The sequence below is a fragment of the Pristis pectinata genome, chromosome 6 (assembly GCF_009764475.1).
Source record: "Pristis pectinata isolate sPriPec2 chromosome 6, sPriPec2.1.pri, whole genome shotgun sequence".
Taxonomy (NCBI): domain Eukaryota; kingdom Metazoa; phylum Chordata; class Chondrichthyes; order Rhinopristiformes; family Pristidae; genus Pristis; species Pristis pectinata.
The window spans coordinates 35,131,051-35,153,494 of NC_067410.1; the positions used below are offsets into that span (position 1 = coordinate 35,131,051).

General features: G+C 37.8%; 1 protein-coding gene across 6 annotated transcripts in view; it reads right to left on the minus strand.

Annotated features, from left to right (window-relative positions):
* foxp1b (forkhead box P1b) overlaps nt 1-21,996 on the minus strand; it is a 458,146-nt gene extending 436,150 nt beyond the window's left edge. For 5 of the 6 annotated variants that reach the window (XM_052017521.1, XM_052017520.1, XM_052017525.1 and 2 more), the window contains exon 1: nt 21,781-21,996. The gene's annotated coding sequence lies outside the window, so the exon portion shown is untranslated. Of the gene's footprint in view, nt 1-20,963; nt 21,195-21,780 lie in introns of those variants that run through there. The other variant, XM_052017519.1, reaches the window with a different exon arrangement.
* Nucleotides 21,997-22,444: the final 448 nt, after the last annotated feature.

Below are 22,444 nucleotides of genomic sequence, written 5' to 3' on the forward strand. Positions count from 1 at the left end.
AATAATTTTTATTAATTCTTCTTCTGGGGGAACCCTGATCTTTCTTTCCCAGAAGATTCAAGAAGAACAAGAGCAGGAATAAGGAGAAACAAGAGACTGCTGACGCTGGAATCAAGACATTAAGACAGCTGGCTACCTTAATGTCTTGGTGATTAATTACATCTTGTAACATACAACCTATTCCTGGTCATGAAGATCCAAGATTTGATTCATTTCCTCTGCAGAATTCACAATCTTAGACATAGAACCAAAATATTAATATTGTTATCATCTCCCAAAGCTGCAGGAGGAAGTGGATGGGCAGAGCTATGCACCTTTCAACTGACTTATGATGATCTACTGGAGAGAGAGCATCTAGTGTGAATCAGTTAGGACTAGGGCCACTGATTTACACTGATGGAGTCTAAGACAGCTTCTAATGCATGAAATTCCAAGATATTGAGCAGCACTTTAGGATCACATTCTGAAAGTACATCTGTTTATAATTAGGCATGGTGGTTTATGGTGACCAAATAAGTCAAATTCTATTTTTATTGCACGGGATTCCAAAAATGAGAGTCTGGGATTTTTGCCAATGTTCTGGGGTTTGACTTTCATAATTCCATCCATTTTTCCGTGAAATCTACAAAGCCATGGCCTTAGTTAAGATTTTTTTGTGATTGTTGCTGTAGCTGAATAGCCTATTGATAACCACTATTTTCTTCTTCTTAGGCAGTCCCTTGGGGTTGAGGATAACTTATTTGCATGCTGGTAGGAGAGGAGAAAGGTTTGGTGTGTGATTTCTTTTAATATTGGATGGCAGTTGCAAACCAGCTACCATACTCACAATTGAGACTTGTTGAAAACAATCCTTTGAACAAAAGCATCAGAACATTCATGGAACTGCACCACATGATTTACCTTTAAGAGATGTTTGTGGTAGATATTATATGGGTTTCATTGCAATGGCTCATCTGTAAAAATTACCAACCAGAAAGATACCACATTTAATGAGCTGCTCACCTCAGCCAGTAACTTTGACTGCAATGTCTCTATACTCTGGAGGTTAAAGTTATCCTGGGCTCCTTGCTCTTGATTATTCTCACTCATGCAGTAAAATGCCTGAATTGTAAGTGTAAATATTGAATTTCCTTTGGATAGTACTCAGAATTCAACAACAAATTATGCTATAGGCCACTTTAACTGAGTAGTCGAGACCTACTGGTGCTGCTCAACTTTAATCCTGCATGTCACTCCTTCTGGGAAAGAAGGGAGAAACTGGATATTCTTTGGCCCTTCCAGGTAAAGTGATAGAAGTATTCATGATTATTTTCATCTAAACTATTTTAACACATTTTAAACATTTAATGTAGCAGTAGCTTGATTACTTTTTATGACACAATATTCTTTCTAATTCCTTCCCATTCCAATTAACTAAGCATTTAAAAAATGCCATTTATCCATAAAGAACATCCCACCAGTTAAAAATGACAATTCAGAGAACAAGGACATCATTAATTTTACAATGGATAAATACAGGTTAATTAATATTACACTGCCCACTGACATATTTATCAGTTGCCCTAGTTAATTTGTTACCCAAATGCAAAAAAAATCCCTAGCCTTCTTTCAAAGAACCTTGCACATTCATTTCTGAATTGCTTTTTTCTTGCTTTTCTTTTATAGAAGGCTATTCCTCAACGTGAACCTTTGCTTTTCAAATTTTTTTCTTGCCACATACATATTGCACTTTCAAGGTCCAAAAAGTTCTTCAAATGTTTTGGTTTAACACAAGTTTTTATCCCCGAAGATGTGTGTCAAAATAGAAAGACATACAAATTATTTTAGAGATATATCTTCAAATTGATTTGCATTTTTAACTGAACAATTTAAGCAGAACATAAGCATGCAGGGAGGAAGAATTCAAACAGTTAACAGAAACTAATCAGATTATAGTGGTTTCAGGTATCTCCTATTTTTGGTTTAATGGAATGTGATCATTTGCAGTTTCAAAAGCTGGTGATAAACTTCTAATTACATCTAGTATTCATGAAATGACAGCACAAAAAAGTGCTTTATTACACCAAACATGGGCACAGCCTAAACAATTTATGAAAAATACATGTCATATTCAAATGCAAAATCTACAACAATGGTATTCATGAGAGCTCACACACTGGACTCACAATTCTGAAAATGGTTAGAATGTCAGCTTTTTAAATAATCATAGCAAGTTTACCCAGTTTGCAAGAGGCATGTGCAGAAATATAGAAAGTAGTACAGACCCAAAATGAAACAAACCACAGAAAGTTCACATTGTGAAGTTTATTCACAGTACAAAAGGAAAAATATTCAAAGAAAATACAGGAAATTGAACAGCATACTTTTACTTCAAGTAAGTAATATTTCTTTTATGGTCTATCCAAACATTCTTTACATGCCATTGGTACATTGCACTAAAAAATAATCAAGTAATTTAATTTTTGCATTTCTTAGGTTGAACAATAAAATAGTGGGGCCCTTTATCACCTGTGTGATAATGCTGAACAAAGCATACCAAGCACCATCAGACACAGTTCTAATGTGTTACTAAAATTAAACATCTTATCTATTCCATTGTTTTCAATCCTACACATACAGTAAAAGCAAGTCCTTCATAATTTCCCTGACACTCAAATCTTACTTAAAATCACAATGCATTTCTAACATGGGTATAATAGCTTACACATTAAACTGTTAGAAGGAATGAGCTTAGCAGATAATGAGAAACATTTAATGGATCAGTCAATACAACGGTTATTCATTTTCTTCATTTTGATACACAATTTCATACACATACCTTTTATGTTTCAAAATTTCCACTTTCTTAATTTGCAAACATAAGAATTGTTCCTGTAATATATCAGTAAAAAACATGCACGTCATTCACACACTTAAAAACTCTTACACGTTGATTCTTCAGAGACTCTAAATGACCTCTGAAGTTTACTGGTCTGCTATTAATACAATGCTAAACAAGAAATTCTGTTATTTAAACAATGGACTGAAACATAGCAATACAAAGCAAAGATTGTTCCAAAGCATGGTATTCACTGACTGCAGGTTATCTGGTTTTACATTTTAATCTGCAAATCATAAGTGGAAAAATGTGAAATATGAACAAGACTAAAAGGACATCTCGCAAAAAACTATCTACATTAAGTGTTTTTCTGATCAATGTGGCAACCTTCAGAAATGTGACATCAGAACACTCAGATAAAATGTAACACATTGAGAATTCTGCTCAAAATGGAATGCAACTTTTATGTGCTTTATTAAACTTTCAAAGCGAAAATTTGTATTCAGTAATAACTGAGCATGATGCAATCAGTTCCTGAACAAATCTGTTAAATGTGGGGAATGACAAAGCATGCTGGACCACTTGATCTCAGACCTCATTCCCCTTCCTTAAAAATCATTTCCACATTGCAGTTTCCATCAGACTGTTGCAGCAGATGTTGGCTGTTAAACTCCACAGACGACACAGTTCACAACTTCACTGAGACGACTGCTAGCCACATCTGTAGCTGATGAGACTGGGAGTGCAGAAGTGTGGCAGGCACACAGGCAGCCTGGACAAAATATTGTTTTTCACTCTACCCTTTATGCAGGATCACTTTATGCAAACTTCTACTGTTAATCCACCCTGTCTCTGCCACTTAGAAGCAGCCTGTCAAAGTAACTTCCTCAATACAACTTGAGCTCTGTGCATGCATGGGACAAAAAATGAGAGCATCCAGGAAGCAATGTGTTTGCACTGAGAAAGCAAGCTGTGGCAGTATTTCACAAACCACAACACCTCTACTAACTCCTCATTAACTGGGCTACATTCCAAATTCATTTGCAGCCCCTAGAGAAAGCAGCTTCTTGTATTTATTAAAATGACAAAACAGAACAGATTTACATATGCAAAACACAGAAGCAACAGGCATTCCCCCCAATTGACCTACAGCATGTAGTAGCTGTTGGGGCAGCATAGATATTCCCTCACAGATTCTGTAAAAAGTCAGAGGCATAAGAATACCATCTGGGTACCACTTATTTAAATCTGGCACCTTTCCTGCAGCAGGCTGGAATGGCAATGTGGAGAAATAAACTGCGTCATTTACTTAAGATCCACCTACTATTGTGCCTGTAAAACACTAAAACACAATCAGTTTCATTATTTCTATTGTGTCATCCAAGTAACCTTTTGGAGACTGGAAAATAAACAGCAATATAACATGACAATGGATTCACAGTAAAGTGATAGCAGTGATTTCATTCTAACCAGGTCATTCATTTGTGAAAGACACAGACTTCTTGCAGACCACCATGACTTCACATCCTTTTTAAAAACCAATACTTATTTTGAAGTGGGTTTCACTGGGCCTAACATTCTCAAGAGCATCAAGTCAGAGAGGCCATTGTTAGTATCTATAACATCCTTTGTATTGGGCACACACACATTCACGCAAATGAACCACAATGTGTCACATCCTTATCAAGATATGAATCCTCAAATTCATAATAAATAACTGAATCTGAAGGGGTTATTTTTAGGTACAGAAAAAATACTTCTGTTCCATTTTCCAATTCAAAACAAAATCTTATTACAGTGTAAACAAAAGTCAGCAAAATATATTCATTCAGTTAATATATTTTCAGATTTAGACTGCACAACTTGAAAGAGGAGTGCTGCATTTCAGGTTGCTGTAGGGTCAGTGATACACAAGTATGAGTGCCACATCTGCTGCATACTGACACAGAGCTCTGTGTTCTAACAACACACAGTAGGTAGTGCCTGAATGATTGCAGTCTTTTGGTGACATGCTGGAGAAAGGGCACCAAAACACCTTCAAAGCTTGTTCTTCTGACTTATATCCTATTTACACTGTCAATCTGACAGAACCAACCTCATATCCACAATAGTATATTTTTGATATTGAGCATAAATTCTTCAAATTCTTGGTTTCAAAGTCACCTCATTCAGGAGTAGGTTTCATGCCAACAACGATTCAGAGGCAGTACAGTGTGAACTCTAAATGAATTTCAAGCTGACAGTTACATCTGATGAACCTCCACCTTCAGTGAATCGTCACACTGTAGGGACAGACTAACAGAGCCATTATCTGTGCACATATGGTCACAATGCTCATAGATTAATGAAGGTTGAAAAGATTCTAACATTGGAGGTTTCTAATACATATAAATGCCATTGACATTGGAAGCATCTTTCTGATACAATAGAGCAGTTATAATCAGCGTACATATCAGGAGGCAGATGAATAAAGCTGAGTAAATGTGCTTTTACAAACAGCCTGCATCATATTTTTAAGGTAAAATTTATTTTATTATACTTTGATATGAGAAATACATAAAATACTTTGCCTATATGAAACTGGAGAGTTGAGTATTATAGTGTTTAAGAAACTGTTCATGGAAGCTTATTCCCCATTTTGCCTGTTGGAAAGCTGTATGGCACTGCCCGATTTAAGGGTTAAACAAAATACTAACCATATGAAAATAGAGCACCAAAATGCAGCAAGTGATTTTATAAATCAACAAACCTCTGGACATATGGAATAACTTCTGAAACCGAGAATGTGCTGAAGAAGATGAGACCAAAAGCAGAGTTTGTGACCTAGAAATTTAATCATCTGACAATTTTTTCATTATGCAATTGTAAAATCAATTTCTTTCAGGTGTTCGTGATGACATCACTCCACATGCCACTCTCCTTTTGAAGTATTGCAGCATAACTTGAACCAAGTTGTCTCTGGAGTGATCACCCCACCCAACATCACCACCCAAGTTACTCTGGAACTTCTAACACTCCCCTGCCTATCCAACTTGACCTGACCACCCAAACCTCAGAAACCCTCCAATCTGGCCTTGTCTCCCAACCCTCTGGTCTCTCAAAGACCAAGGCCTACTTTGCAATTCCAATGGCAATCTTCAACTCCAACCATAGCCATGGCCATTCATCTCTTTGACATTCCTGATCTTTGGCCCGATTCTGGACCCTCCTGCCCAGTTCTTGGCCAATCACTGGCAGTGATCCTAGGCCGCCCTCCCAAGCCCTTGGCCTTGACTCTTTATTTCCTGTACCCCTACCATCCCACCCTCTCAAATGAGACTAAGGCCCAAGCGTGATCCTATCCCAATACCTCCTGCCTCCAACCCCAACCCTCACACAGACCCAAATCAGGTCTATGGCTAAAAGATATTGCTGATGACACAAAGGTTGGAGGTGTTGTGGATAGTGTAAGGGCTGTCAGAGGTTACAGCAGGACATAGATAGGATGCAAAACTGGGCTGAGAAGTGGCAGATGGAGTTCAACCCAGATAAGTGTGAAGTGGTTCATTTTGTTAAGTCAAATATGATGGCAGAATATAGTATTAATGGTAAGACTCTTGGCAGTGTGGAGAATCAGAGGGATCTTGGGGTCCGAGTCCATAGCACACTCAAAGCAGCTGCACAAGTTGACTCTGTGGTTAAGAAGGCATACCGTCTATTGTCCTTCATCAATCATGGAATTGAATTTAGGAGCCAAGAGGTAATGATGCAGCTATATAGGACCCTGGTCAGACCCCACTTGGAGTACTGTGCTCAATTCTGGTCACCTCACTACAGGAAGGATGTGGAAGCCATAAAAAGGGTGCAGAAGAGATTTACAAGGATGTTGCCTGGATTGGGGAGCATGCCTTATGAAAGCAAGCTGAGGGAACTCGGCCTTTTCTCCTTGGAGTGACGGAGAATGAAGAGTGACCTGATAGAGGTGTATAAGATGATGAGAGGCACTGATCGAGTGGATAGTCAGAGGCTTTTTCCCATGGCTGAAATGGTTGCCACAAGAGGACACAGGTTTAAGGTGCTGGGGAGTAGGTACAGAGGAGATATCAGGGGTAAGTTTTTTACCGAGCAAGTGGTGAGTGCGTGGAATGGGCTACCGGCAACGGTGGTGGAGGCGGATACCATAGGGTCATTTAAGAGACTTTTGGATAGGTACATGGAACTTAGAAAAATAGAGGGCTATAGGAATTTCTAAGGTAGGGCAATGTTCAGCACAACTTTGTGGGCCGAAGGGCCTGTATTGTGCTGTAGGTTTTCTATGTTTCCATGTTTCTATATCCTGAATCCACTTACCTTAAAACTCTGGCCTAATTCCTGGCCAGCACATTTTTGTTACTGAAAATATGTGTGATACTCACTCTGTTCTGCATAAAGCCTACCAATGTATGCATCAGGGGTCCATAGATGAAACTGCTACAAGTATCTTTCTGCATCTACCACACCCTTTAGGTTGCACTAGAATTTCTAGGTCTGTTACTCTAACTTAAGTTGGTAATTGTTAACCAATTTTGAGATAAAAGATCTTTAACTGATGCCTAGCTTAATAGGCAACACTGCATCAGCCATCACCTGGAGGCAAGGTGGGGCATAAGGTGGCAGCCAGTAGTTGCCATCTTATGCCCATCAAACCAGGTCCATTCACAAGTAAAACAGAGTGTACTTAAAGAGCGAAAGGAAACATATCTTATGACTGAAACTGCAATAACTGCTCTGAATCAAAGCAATGTATTTTTTTTCCAGAAAAATTGGGTAGGTGGAAAATAATGAGTATAAAATCAACTGCTGTCTCCTACACCAGTTAAGTTACCAGGCTTTATTGAGAGGAAGGTTACTCAATATTCACCTCTCTGGCTGACAATAACAATGAGTAGCTTCTATTGTCCTCATTCCTTCCGAACTGTAAATGGTTGAGTACAACGCAAGAATTTGTAGAAAAAAATCTCTATTATAACTCAGTTTAACTCAGAATAATAAATATCCCCAACATATTTGATTGGCAGTTTATACTTAGTTATATAGACAAACTGCAAAGGATTTACTCACAAATGGTTTCAGTGACCCAGGGCTTTGGAGGGAACGAAAGGAGGTAAAATTAGCTTGGACCATATTCCAGATCATTTCTGATTCCTGCTGGAATACAACTGTAAAGATGTGAACAGAATCAAGGTACTCAATGCTTATCATCATAGATGAAGCATTAGAGAGTTGCCAGAACTGATGAAATACATCCCAGCAAGATTCACTGCATTCAGTAGAGGGAAGAAAAATAAAGTTATTGGAGATTTTTTTTCAGTTGATCAGTTTCAATATTCTTTTCAAATTTAAAAACTCATGTAGATTCTTGAAACACATTGAATGCGTCTGTACTGGCACAATATTACACTTACTCCAAAGCAAAAGTCCTTCTATTTCTTCAGATCTTTGGATTCTGAATACTGACATTCAACTTCCAGTTATCTCTAAGACCAGGACAGCTAGTAAGTAAGTCTTGGACTTGACATAAATTTGTGCTTATTATAATTGTTTCAGCAGCACAGAATAGCTTGTCACACCGATCAGATGAAAGAGATATCCCAGTACCTTGTTTTGAAATGTTCAGTGGAATTGATATTACTGAGCAATTATTGGTATTACTGGAGAAGAGGGAGAAGAACAATGAAAATATCAACATGGTTTTAAATGAAGGACCTGATGATGTAATGTGTGAATCTACTAAATAATGAAACACATGCTCTCCACTTTGGTATGCTTATACAAAGTTTCTAAGTAAGTCGTGTTTCGAAGTGAGACATAATTTAACTATGAGACAGGAAATATTTCATTTTAACTTGCTTTTATTACTCAAAACACAGCAGTATAAGTCAATAGATATTGAATAACTTTCTGCTGCTCGTTCAAAAGCAACATTTTGTTTTCTTCTTCTTCTTCCCCATTCCCCATTTCTCATTTCTGTTTCCCTTTCCTTGGAGCAGACTCGATGGGCCGAATGGCCTGCTTCTGCTCCCTTGTCTTGTGATCTTGTGATCTTGTGATTTCTAGAGATCTGAGAAGAAATTGCTTACCCCAGTCATTCTTATTTCTTGGCAAGGGACTGGTAAATAACCAAAATTGGGAACTAAAGAATGGAAGCAAAGTAACAAAGTAAGAGCAAAAAATCTCTATCTTTACTGGCTGTTCATATTTTCTATCGAACATTTATGCCTTCAATTTTATAATGTATAATTTCAGCTTAAGAGAGCCTTGTATTGTATTATTTCATACCCATACCCAGGATATTAAAAAATGACAAAAAGGGTCATTTGTGTCATTAAATAACACATTCAGTTGACTCCCATATTACGACAGTTGGGGTAACAAAATTTGCCCTTACGGAATTCACAAATCACCACCAAAAAAAAATCAGGGATACAAAATAAAAATTTCTTCTTATGGAATTTATCTGAAAATTGTAAATAAAAAAGTACGATATTTATTTTTTTCAAATCGCATTTCTTGATGCATGTACAGATGACGCGGCTTCACATTACAGAAAATCGCAATACAGATCATTTTCAAGTAACACGATAGAGAAAGACAGCTTCCATTTTAATGTTCAGTAAGGAAAGCAGAAAAGGTACATTTGGTAGAACTGCACCATAATTGGACTTGTTTCTGATACTGCATCTGAAAGTTCTCTAAAGTACATTGCCAAGTCTTCAAATAACGTGGGATATATTTCAATAATCCTTTTTAAATACAATCGTGTCAAGCCAAGATTTGTACCTAAATCAAAATCTTAGTAAATTACTAATACTAATTATGCTGGAGTTCTGACAGACTACCATTCCTTTCAAGAAATCTAGTTAAGGGCTCCTCCAGGCTGACAATGTAAGGAAAGATCTACAGTGACAAAAATCTGCATGCTCCAGCACTCCCAACCAAAAATGACAACAAAACTGTGATATTAGCTGGGATCATGCAGTCAGAGCAACTGGTACTTGTCCATCACCCCAGCAGAGAACTTAACTCTGCTGTTGTTTCTGTTTGGCTGAAGTTACACAAATCAATAAGCATGGCTTCTCAGCAAAGGTTGTGAATGTTCAATACTAGAACACCCTTGGAATGTGACTGTTTTTGTATTAGCGACGTAAGACTATCAGCATGCCCAAGGAATAAACAAGCAGCTTTGCTGTGAGAAGCCCAAGCATCCACTACTTGAAAGTCTGATATTGAAGATTAATTTTTTTAAGAAACAATTCCTTCATTTATACTATTTGTTTCATTCTGCCTTGTTTCCAGTTTCTCCATTTTATTCCACTTTTTGTTCCTTTAATATTTTATTACCTTTCACTTCCATCTTGGAAAGATAACATCACTCATGTTGAACAACAGAATGATTAAGTTCATTTTTTTCTTAATTCTTCTTCACTGCATGCATAAAAGCAGATAGGTTTTCTTGAAACATGACTGTACGGCTGTGTATAGTAACAACTTCATAATCAGAGTGGAAATGATGGGATAATTCCCTTGTTAATGAAGATCGGTGAACATACAGCTGCAAGTGGCTGAGATCGATTTTAAGCATATAATTTACACGTAGCTATCTTCTACTCACTATTTTTCTGCAGAAGTGACCCTGCTTTTATTATAAGTTCCTATAATTTCTGTTTATTCCTCTCTTCAAATGGTTTCACTTTTTTAAGTAAATTGACTTTGCTGTGCCATGGGCTGCAGTCAATCATACATCCCACCCCACCTCCAATTAGAGTCATATAGCACAGAAACAGACCCTTTGGCCCAACTGGTCCCTGCTTACCAAGCTAATCCCTGTTGTCCGTGTTTGGCCCATATCCCTCTAAACCTTTGGCATCAATGTACCTGTCCATGTACCTTTTAAACGTTGTTAATTTACCTGCCTCAACCACTTCCTCTGGCAGCTCATTCCATATACGGACCACCCTCTGGGTGAAAAAGTTGACCCTGATGTTTCTATTAAATCTTTCCCGCCTGCCCTTAAATCTATCTCCTCTGGTTCTTGCTTCCCCAACCCTGAGAATAAGACTGTATGCATTCACCATATCTTAGGCCATCTTCTGTTTGAAATAAGTAATTAGAGTAGTCCATGGCAGAATGGCCAATTTGAACGCTGGAATCTACTGACACTGCTGATCTGCTAACCACAGTACTTAATGGGCAAGGCATGTAAAAATTATACAGTGCTGCAATGCAATATCTAATGTGTTTCACTGCGCTTCCTGGTAAACTGTGGAAAACTATTGTTCTTAGAAGACCCTGAATTGGTCCTAATAATGATGACAAGTCATCTGGCAAAAAACAGCATATGTGATAAAATAATTCACATCACAAATATCCACCAATGCATGAAAACCGAAGAGAAAGGTTTCAAAAGTTGTAAAAATGATATTTAATAGTACTTAACAAGAGCCATGTGTTAGCAACGTGGAAATTTTACCTTGCAATACACATAAAATAGCAATTGAATACTTACTTTTTAATCAGAAATGACTTACAAACTCAGGTTTATAATGCCTTTATGAACATGTTACTTTGTACAGTTAAGCAGATCTTTCAACCTTAGATACGTTTCGTAAAGATGAAAATAGACAAGACCTTAATTGTCAGGTACAACCAAACTCCCGAGGATATGAGAAGAAAGAATATGCTCTTTATGTCTGCAAAGGGATGAGATGTTGCAAATCTTTCAATTATTGTGTCTGATATAAAGTACAGGAATAAGCAAAATGAGATAATTTTATGTTTAGTAATAACTGCAAGTGATTGTTAAAAATAATGAATAGGAAAATGAATGCAAGTACTGAGAAAATAAAGGATGCAAGTATTTCCAAACTTCCAGTAGTAGCAGCCAATTTTCTACTCAGTTCAGAGCTAGTAAGTTAGGCACATCATTATGTTCAGAGAGCTTTTATGGTTCCACAATTTACACTTATAGCATTTGTTATAATTTACTTTAAATCATAACCAATGCTAGAAGTATAACATTAGCAGGTATGGTTAATTTTAACAGTTCTGTTGATCCTTTTACACACCAATTCACAATACAATCTTATTTACAATGTTATGAAATGGAAGGAGCCCATTTGCCCATCATGTCAATGCCAGCCTGCAGATTATTTGCAACAGTCCCATTCCCCAATTATTTCCCTGTAACCTCTTCCCTTCCACATGCCCATCGACTCCCTGTACCGCCCCCCCCCCCCGATTCTCCCGCCACCCAACTTCACTAGTAGTAATTTACAGTTCCCAATTAACCTACCAACCAGCACGCCTTTATGATATGGGAGGAAAGCGGAGCACCTAGAGAAAATCAAGTGGTTACAAGGAGCATGTGAAAACTCCATACAGTCATAAGGTTGGGACTGAAACCAGATCACTGGAAATGTGTGGCAGCAGCACCAACTCTATGCCACTGTGCCACCCAATCTATCATATTTATGAAATATTATGTAACCACAGTGAACACCTGCAGAAATGTAGCTGATAACCTTTTGATCAATGGAGCATTATGTTTTAGGTATCTACGAAGTGCTTTCAGTAAATGGAGCATTTTCCCATGACAGATTTTTTCAGCAATCCCTTTCCCAATTTATGCAAAATTTTAATTCATCGCTGTCTTCAAGGTCAATTTAGACTTCTCTGTTCCTTCCACTATAGCATTTTATACACAAACTGTTACATAATGAACTTTTCAAATAATTTGCCACAAGTTATATGCATTAACACCTGCTTAATCTCCAAAACAATTTTATGTCTCTGGTAAAAATTAGTGATTACTCCATTAACACTTAATTGCATAATAATTCACAATTAAAGTATACACAAAGTAATCGCCACAACCCCACCTTCCACCCCCACCATTACCAGCTGAAAGATTCAATAGCATCTACTCCATTTAATACCTTTCATTTTCAACATCCTTCTTATTAATCCTTTATTTTCCTAACTTCCTATCTTTCAGTGAATCTGAGTTATTCTGTTACAACTTGGTATTATGAGGCCCAGTCGAGGTTATTTAATGGGATTTTCCAAAACTAAGTGAATCTTAAGTGGTGACCAATAAACACATATTAAATTGCCATTTCTATATTTAACAGGACACCCTCTTGAAAGTAAAAAAAAAATGGGCAATTTACTATGTGCACTCAAAAGTTTTGCATTTAACATTCACAATGCTACACCTCTGTGAAGCCTACAATTATGTCGCTCACTGCGAGCAACTGACAATTCCCTTCAACAGAAACAGCAGTACCATTTTAAAGGCTTTTTTCCCACCTTTTCAAGTACAACTTCAAATAATTACAGTCAGTACTTTGTTGACGTACTATTAGATCTTGTGAATCTGCCTATTTTTAGCAAAACCAAATTGCTGGACTATCAGTACATATTTTGATTTAGTAAAGACATTTCCTGGTAGAAAAAAAACCTTGCAATTAGAAGTAGGAAATGTGATGTACTCATGCTATACAATATAGTGGTTGCAACTGAGTGATGGCATCTCATTTGGTATACAGTAATGCTACATTTTATTGTGTATGTGTAATTGGATTTGTTGTTCCAGAACTCAGTACACTGTGTGACTGATTATCAGGGATGATATAATCTAAAATTGCACCTTGGTTTCATTATTTATGTATCACAGTCCAAAATGCAGGTTGTCCCTTTACTGAGGTTTAAACCAATTGTGCACATTTGTTCTGGACAGATATCTATCAGATACTCTGTTTGTTGAATTAACACACTACGACTAACAGGGAACCACAAGAGACAATGTGGCAAAAGCTTAGACATTACACACATGCAAGCAGCATTTTTATTAAGCTGCGCTGTCCCACAAATTGACTTTTCCAAAGGAAACATCATAATAAAAGCAACCTGCCAGCAATCTGATTTCAAATACAATCTGCGTTTAACTCATTTATGTGGGCTCCCCTGATCACTCAGTGAATTTATCCAGTAAGTAACCAAGTCCTACAAACCAGTAAGGACTCAAGCCTTCAGTCTACACTTTATTAATTTATCTCATCTGGAGAATCAATGGAATGCGACAATTGGCCTCAGTGCCTCTGGGTTAGCAAGGGGGGAATCCTATTACCAATAGCACAGCTGACTAATGCAACTACCCACATTTATTTGAAAGGGGAGGTAAAAAAGTAGGTTGGGTGTTGTTCTACCTATCCCTTCCCAAAGGAAGACACTGCCAATAAACTTCCACAATGTCAATGACAAACAAGCCAGCCATTAGAATCTAAAAAACTATACCCAACCAAGTGAAGAAAGAGAAGTAAACTTGCAAAGAAAGTTTGCTCAGCTTTTTTTAAAGCAGGATTAGTGTTTAAGAATGGAAATTATATTTATAAAGAACTATTTTGCTGTATGATTAGTAGGAATGAATAAAAACAATTATTTATACACATGGCGATCAAAATTCTGGGAAATCCCAAGTGCTTCCAAACCCATGTTAAACTGTGTGAGCATGGGTCATTAGTGAAAGTACATCAATGGAGTTTGCCTCAGAACAAAATAGGAGGTCTGTTCAAATGTTCTCAAGATGCAGAGTAGCCTAAATTAATAATTCCCAGAAGGGCTATCAGAATATCTCAGAAAGGAAACCAAACCACTCCAGGACCAATACTTATTCCCTCCTATATTTTAGAGCCCTTTGGAAGATTCATATCAAAACTATTGTGTCAATCAGAATTTCAATCTGAAAAAAATTAATGTTTTAAGAATAAAGTAATTCTTGACAACTAGTTAATAAAATTAGTTACAACATGATTCGTCACAATGTTCCTTTCAGGGGAAGGAACTTGCCATGACAACTGTACAAAAAGTTTGTTTCAAAACCTTAAACTACAAAGAACTCACTGGTGCTAAATGGGCTTTAAAATAGTTAAGTGCATTGTTAGATTAACCACATCCATTTGTTCTATATTACAAACCTTTGAATTTCATTCGCAGCTGAATAATATTTTCAAGTAAAAAGGTGTTCTTCAAATTACAATGGTTTTAGCAATCCTTTATAAGCATATATCCATTCTTATTCAGATGCCAACCTATTAATCAAGTTAGTTGTGACTTACCGTATGGAAATGTAAAATATTAAAGCTCATGCTACTATGCCAATGGATTTTGTCACCAGGTTACAGCATGGTTTTACCTACTGCAATGTGAAGTGCAAAGGTAGGACAAGTGTAATAAAGCTTATCCAGATTCACGAAAAAAAACTGTAATGTATGTATGTTAGCTACTTCAAAGCATCAAGGTAAAGATTTATCAGTAGTACTATGGTTTAACTACCTATATATTACATTTCAGCTTCAAAAGTAAAATTTGCTTGTTCTTTTCCAATAAGGTAAGAATTTGTACCTTTTTTTCAAAAAACAGAATTTTCTAATCAATAATAATTTAGTTAAAAGAAAATGCTTCTAGAATTCAAAATAAGCAGCAATGTACACTTCTAAATGTTTGCAACATCACACATGCCATGTTTAGACAATAACAAGTATCACAAAAATGCAGATTTGAACTAAAAACAAATGTGTTCCTTAAGCTAACAAGGCTAGAAATTGACACTGATGTCTCCAACCAAAACCATCAGTAGTTGAGAAGCAACAACGTAGCTGTGGCCAGCTCACTGGTACAGCAATGACACCGGTAATATAATCATGAATGCCCACTACTTTGAGTTCCAGCAACACAACATTATTTTTTTAAGAGACTATTTTTGACTCCAAAAGATAACTACCTATAAAAGGCATGTGTATTTTCTATTCACTGATGTCTACAATTCCGACTGCCAAGATTTTAGTTGATGCAGGGAGAGTAGGCAATGTTGGCAAATAGTCTAATTGAAGGAATTCTCACCAGTATGCTTCAACTTTATTATGAAGGCATTCCAGCATTCCAAAATGCAATGCAAACTACGTAAATTGTAGACTTTCTGTTGGTGCCATAGCACTGTAATAGTATTGGTACCGTTAATTAATAACTAATTAAATTCATTTCCTTGTCATTTGTATCCTCACACGAATATCAATTTCACTCTCTTCACAGCAGTACGACGTACTGGACATCAATTTCACATATTTGAGGCACAGCTAATACAGTTAATGAGCTATCAATTCAAGGTAGCTATATTTTTCTCTTCAAATTAAGCACTGTAAAAGAGTAACAAATCAACCTCTATTTTTGCAAACCTATTAAAACTCTTGGTTTTAATAAATTCAGAGGAGCAAAGAGTTAAAATTCTGGACCTACTTCAATGAACTTTATATGGTAAGATTTATATGGTAAGATTTTGTCAAAGTTCCAGAGCTCCTTAACGTTGGATCTCCATACAGCTGTCGGTGTGCTTTCTCAACAGTCTGTACAAAATTATGAAACCTCTTAGGGATACGAATACAATTGAAATTCATTCTAATTTAAAATTTCAACCTTTGCAGCAATATGCCCACTGTTTATATTGTATTCTTAAGGCCAATTGTCAATTATAGATGGTGAGAAACTACAATTGCTCTGTTTTCAAATTACATTTTTTTTTAAAGTGATAGTATATTATTATAAACAGATTGTTGTCAAGCTTTAGATGATAAATAGTGTGTTTACAAACACACGTTCAAACTTACTAAGTGTTAAAGCAGATTTGAATCACAATTTTAAATACTTAATTCTAATATTGATAGATTTGATTCTTTTACCCTTTAGAAGTAAGTTTTATACCATTGTGAAACAAATTCATGCAATACCACAATCAAGTATGGAATTAAACCATCTTTGGTCTACCTTCACTATAGAATCTTCCACTTTTAGATCAAATAATTTTGTGTATATATGAATAAATGTGAATTTACAACAGCTGTAGGAAATCACAACGCAAAATAAAGTATTAAAATGAAAGGTAATAGATTAGAATAAATCAGTAGATATTTACTGCAACTACCAGTATGATACATTGGGGAAACAAATAAATTAATGAGAGTCACTTACAGGGTTACAATGACCTCAAAAATAAAAATAAACCTTAATATATGACAACTGCTATTGGATATCAGAAAGCAACCATTTCACTGAATGAATGTAATCAAATGGCACTTTAGCTGCAATTGCTCTTATAAAGTTAGTTAAGCCTGTTAGTTTTCACAGAATGTGCTGTTGTCATTCAGAAGTCATGCATCATTAACCCTTTCTCTCAGTTCAGCTTGCCTTCAAAAACTGAGAAATGATTTCTTTTCACAACTGCGTCTAAACACCATCCATATAGTACACAAAAAGGATCTTTTAGTTGCCAAAATATATAGCAAGTAATTCACCATCGAAGAACAAGATAAACCTTTGAAAAAGCTACTTCAGATAGTTAAAGATCAAGAAAAAAATTATACAGACACTATCAACGCTTGGAAATAGCTTAACACCTATTCATAATATAATTGCCAGTTGACAAAGGCCAATCATACTATCCCATTATATAAAGATCCTCTAGAGAATTTGGTTTGCTTTTGGGAAGTTTATTGAACTGCAGATGCAAAACCATATATCTACATCTTACTTTATGTGTAATTAGGTCTGTCAGCACTCTGCTAATGTACTATACTCAAAAATCATTAATTCTTCAATACCTAATGCCAACTTTATTCATTAAGACCCAATTACTTTTTTCTGCTATGGATTGCTTGACCAGCAATTTTGTGAATTTATGTACAGGTATGAATCTACTGTGATACTGATTATTTTCCATAAATGGCAAATAGGTTTTAATGTGCACCCAGTAATGCAATCTATATTCAGAATGTGCATGTTAAGTGTTAATATTCTGATATTCTTATAATGATTATTAAACAATGTCAAATGAAAAGGTATGTAATAATTAAATGTATTTCCTAAATTTCAAACTGTTCCTACTGTTGTTCATATAAATAACCATATCTAAAAAAATGTAATAATTGAGTAGAGTTGTCAATACTTTATAATTAAACTGTATAATAACAATGCCATATAATTTGTTTCTTCATAACAAATGGTTTAGCATTAATGTAAGTTGTCAGGAAACGTCACTGATACAGCAAGAATGAATAAATCTCAAGCAATGTACAATCAACAGGATTTAATTTTTTTATCTCCTCCCCTTGATTACAGAACATCTATCCAAATAGCTTTACTTAGTTGAGAAATGCTCAAACTATTTGCACAGTCCTATAAGGACCCTAGTTCTTAGCTGGACCACACAAATGCTATTTCCAAATGTCAGCTTACGCTGGGACTCAAACCTACAGCCACAACAGTGAAAAGCAAATGATTCAACCACGGCAAGGAGGAAGACTCTGTTACTGATTGACATGTTCAATATGCTCACTCCAATCTTGCCTAACAACAGCTTTTTTTTTAATAGTCATTCAATTTTATAAAAAAGAAATAACTTTTGAAAGAGCACAGTTGAATATTTTTCTGACATTCATATTAAAGATTAGGGTGCACCTAAATACTGCATTGTTTAACAGGAACTTTTTAAAATCTGTCAACTTATTAAATTACCATACCAATTATTCAGTTTTATAATTCAAACTGCTTTAATTAGAGAAGGATCCATGCAAAATCTGTTAGAATAGTACAATATAGTAAGAAGACATTGAGATAACTGGACGCAATGACTCCAGATAGGAAATAGTTTTATTTTTTAAAATGTTTACGCTTCATGTGGCAACATTATTCAGCAAATTGTACATACTTAAATAAATTACAGTTGATACATTTCCGCGGATTTAACTTAAATGTATAGACATGAGATTTGCTACCTCTTCTCAATGAGGGATTGTTTCATATAAATATTTAAGAAAATCTACATCTGCAGATATCAATATTGATACTTAGGTTTGTATATTTCTTTATTCCACTATGTATCTTTTACCTACGTTTTAAACTTAGCTAGTGTCAGTATCTCTAACTACAAAATGAACTGTGTTTGAATGTTCTCACTTTCAAAGTTCTTGCAAAGTCCTACTCTAACTAGAAGTGTACCAAATCTCAATTTGTCCCAATGTGTTGCAAGCTACTATCAAAGCATATTGCATCTGGAGATAAAAATTTTGGCGAAAGCCTTGCTTAATTTATGCAATATGTTCCACTATATTTTGTTTCAGCTCAAGTACTGTTTATTCTTAATGTAGCCATACTTTGGCAACAGATAACAAACTTCCACTTCCACAGCACTGTCCCACACAAATCTGCAACCGACAATTGGACTCAAAGTCCCTTAACTGGAAGCTGAAAAAAATCCACAGTGCATGTCACAAATGTCCAACTGTATCGCCAAAACAGTAATCTATATATATTATATATAGTAACTACTATATACTTAGCAATCTATATACATTGCGTGTGTCTGTGTGTATGTGTGTTCATATACATGGAGGCACATGGCAAACAAAAATTTCTAAATAATGATTATCTTTTGTGACTTAACTTGTTAAGAATGGAGTACAAGGCAGGTGATCCATATGATTCAGATGTTAGATGCTTCACGGTTGGATTTTAATGCAAAAACATAAAGCGCTTTTGGACAGTGGAGGTTTCGGGGTCCCAAGTGGCTGTTTTTTTGGGGAAGGGGGGAGGGTCACATTGTCTCCTTTATCATTTAGTTTTACTATTGTGCAGTTGCATGTGTACAGAAGCGAGAAGGCAAGCCCACCGCCTGGGCACACGGTTGAAAGGTTTCAGAGAAGCGGACCCTTGACAACGGCCCAGCAGAGGCTTTGTTTGATCTGCAAATGCTTCGTTGCTCTGGGTTGTCAAGGTTCGCTTCTTGCTGGCCTGTTTACTTTACTGCGATTTTCTCAGACATTTGGTAATCCAAGATGAAGGAGGGCTGAATTCCACATTGTTTTCTTTTCGCTAAACATTAAACAGACCCTTACTTTGGATGCCTCCCCACCCCGTCAGGAGATGCCCCAAGTAAATAACAACAACCGGATTGTGGGAGGGTTGCGAACGGCCGCCCCTGGGGATGAGGCAGCCTGGCTAATGTTATCACTAATACAGTTATTTGGGTGATTAATCTGTACTTCATCAAGCTCTGTACCTTGCTCCTGCCGGTGTTCTTCTCTTTAAACTCCGCGGGCAAACACAAACAACTCATTGTCCGCCCGGACAGCCGCCAAAACCTCGCAAGTCGGCGAAGTCGAGCGAACAACTTTCAGTCAGAAACTCGCGCGCGCCGCCCTCCCATTAAGAAGGGAACAAGGATAAAATATTTTGTTTTAAAATGTGCTTTAATATAATGCATATATACATGTTCATGAGGAGTGTTTTTTTAAACGAAGCATTGTTTTATTCTCTGGTGTTTATTGCTCCAATTGACAGTGGCCGTGCTGAGACAGACAGCCGCATCTGACGTGCAGCCCCCGTCTGACAGGCGAGTGTGAAGCAGGGTGGGGAGACCCAAGGAGGTGTGCAAGATCTGACTAACCACCGGCATGACCACAGCGGAGAACCCTTGCGCTGCTCGGCTACCTGCGTAGTCTTTCGACGACAAATAAAAAAATTCAAACAAGCACTAAGTTAACTACAAAGTAAGAGGGGAGACCAAGCACAGCTCCCGGGGGCAGGCAGTGCAATGCCAGACCCGGAATGAGCACTTAGGGGAAAGCACGACCCCCACCAGCAACCACCCACCCCGCGCTCTTCACCCAGCCGGCACTGGGAGGGGGTCGGGACGCCACCCTACTCATCCCCAAGCCCTGCACCGCTCCGGCCGGTGTCCCTGTACCACACACCTCACCTCAGGCAGAGTGGGGCGTTCAGCCGGGGCAAGCTATCTATCCTCCGATGATATTGAATGAGCGAGCGGGGGCGGAGAGGGCGCTGGCCGGGACGTTCGTTTTGGAACAGTCTGGTATTTGTTTCTGGAAGGGGGGGGGGGCTTGCGCTCACCCTCGCTGTTGGGGTGATTCCGGCCTTACACCCATTAACATTCCCGGTCGGCTGGAGCGTTAGGCCGTCTGATACACTGCAATACATTACAACTCTCCAGCAGACAGCACTACTTTCTTTAAACAGCAGTAAGTTTAAACCGCCAGCGCTCTGGCTGCGGGCTTCTTACTTTGAATACTGGGGCTTCCAGCGGCCAAAACTTGGAGAAAGTGGCGATGAAGTCTATTCGGATCGCACTGAAGAACTGAAGACACTAGCCATTGCAATAACTTGATGTCCCCTTCCCCCAACCACAATAAATATCTGACACACAAAATAAAACCTCAATGCAATGCAGTATGGAATGCTCAAACTATGACTAAATAGAATTGTGGAAATGTTGGGATCCTCAATCGCCCCATAATTTTAATGACCTTCAATATAATTCGATGCAATCGCCCTCGTGTGATGCCTATCCAAACTCGCACGGGTCTTTTTGAAAGTACAGGATGAGAAAAAGTGACAAGTTTCAGGAGTTCCCCCCTCCCCTCCCCATGCGGTTCCTACTGTGTGCCTATTCCCCCTACAGGAATGGTGTGATCCTGGAGAAGAGATTCCTCGATCCACAGCCTGTCAGGTCTCCGGCGAACTGCCGATCCTGCTGCTGCTTCTCAGCAAACTCGCAAAAAGAAACCTCACGCAACACAACTCCTTGAAACTGACCACACTCGCTAATAACCCCTTGCTAAACAAGCCAGAGTCCCACATCTCAATTGAAACACAAACCGCCGCCCCCCCCCCCAAGCCAGCGCATTTTTCTTTTACATAGCCAATGCAAATTGTTTATGCCCGAGTCGAAACTCACTTTCACAAACAACAACATTTTTTTTGCAAACACCCCAAACTGCACGTGGGGCTTGGAGGAAATCAAAGTCAAGCCAAGCAGAAAGAGTTAATCTAAAAAGCGAACAGGGGCAGGGAGAGAAAAGAATCAAATTCAAACTTACCAGTTGGTACAGCTTTAGGTTGTTGGGTAACCAGAAGATAATTTGACCCCGCAACACACATGCGATTGTGTACGAGAAAGCATGCAACAAGCACACAATAAATAACAATATATTACTCCGCTCTGGCACTACGTTGTGGAGCTGCCGCTTTCCAAAGACACAAAAATCTCTCTGGTGCAACTAAGCAGCCGGATTGAACTCACACTTGATGGGATCCTTTCCTATCCTGCTGCCGCGCGTTACCCCACTCTACATTATTGAGTATTCTAGAGAACTTAATGAGTCTTGGGGGGGTGGGGGGGAAGAGAATACAAATCGCGGAGTTGGATGTTGTTATTTTTTGCTGCGAGCTGCCCCCTGACGTCATATCCACCTGCTGTGTAAACAACATGTATCAGGGCTTTAAGGGGGGAAAGCTGGTCTAGGATCGGAGCTTTGAGCACAGGCAGTTAGGGTGCACCGGTGCAATTTTGGCGTTAACGCCAAAATTATAAACAACCATAAACACCGACGGTGTCATTCGGGCTGTGAAGGAGCTCGACCCAGTGAAAGTGATTGTGTGAAAAGTGAAAGTGTGTGTGTGTGTGTTTTTTTCTTAACAGACAGCTGGGCCAAGGAAGCGACTCCGAAAGGCGGCAGCGCTCCGCTCGGTTCGGCTCCGCTC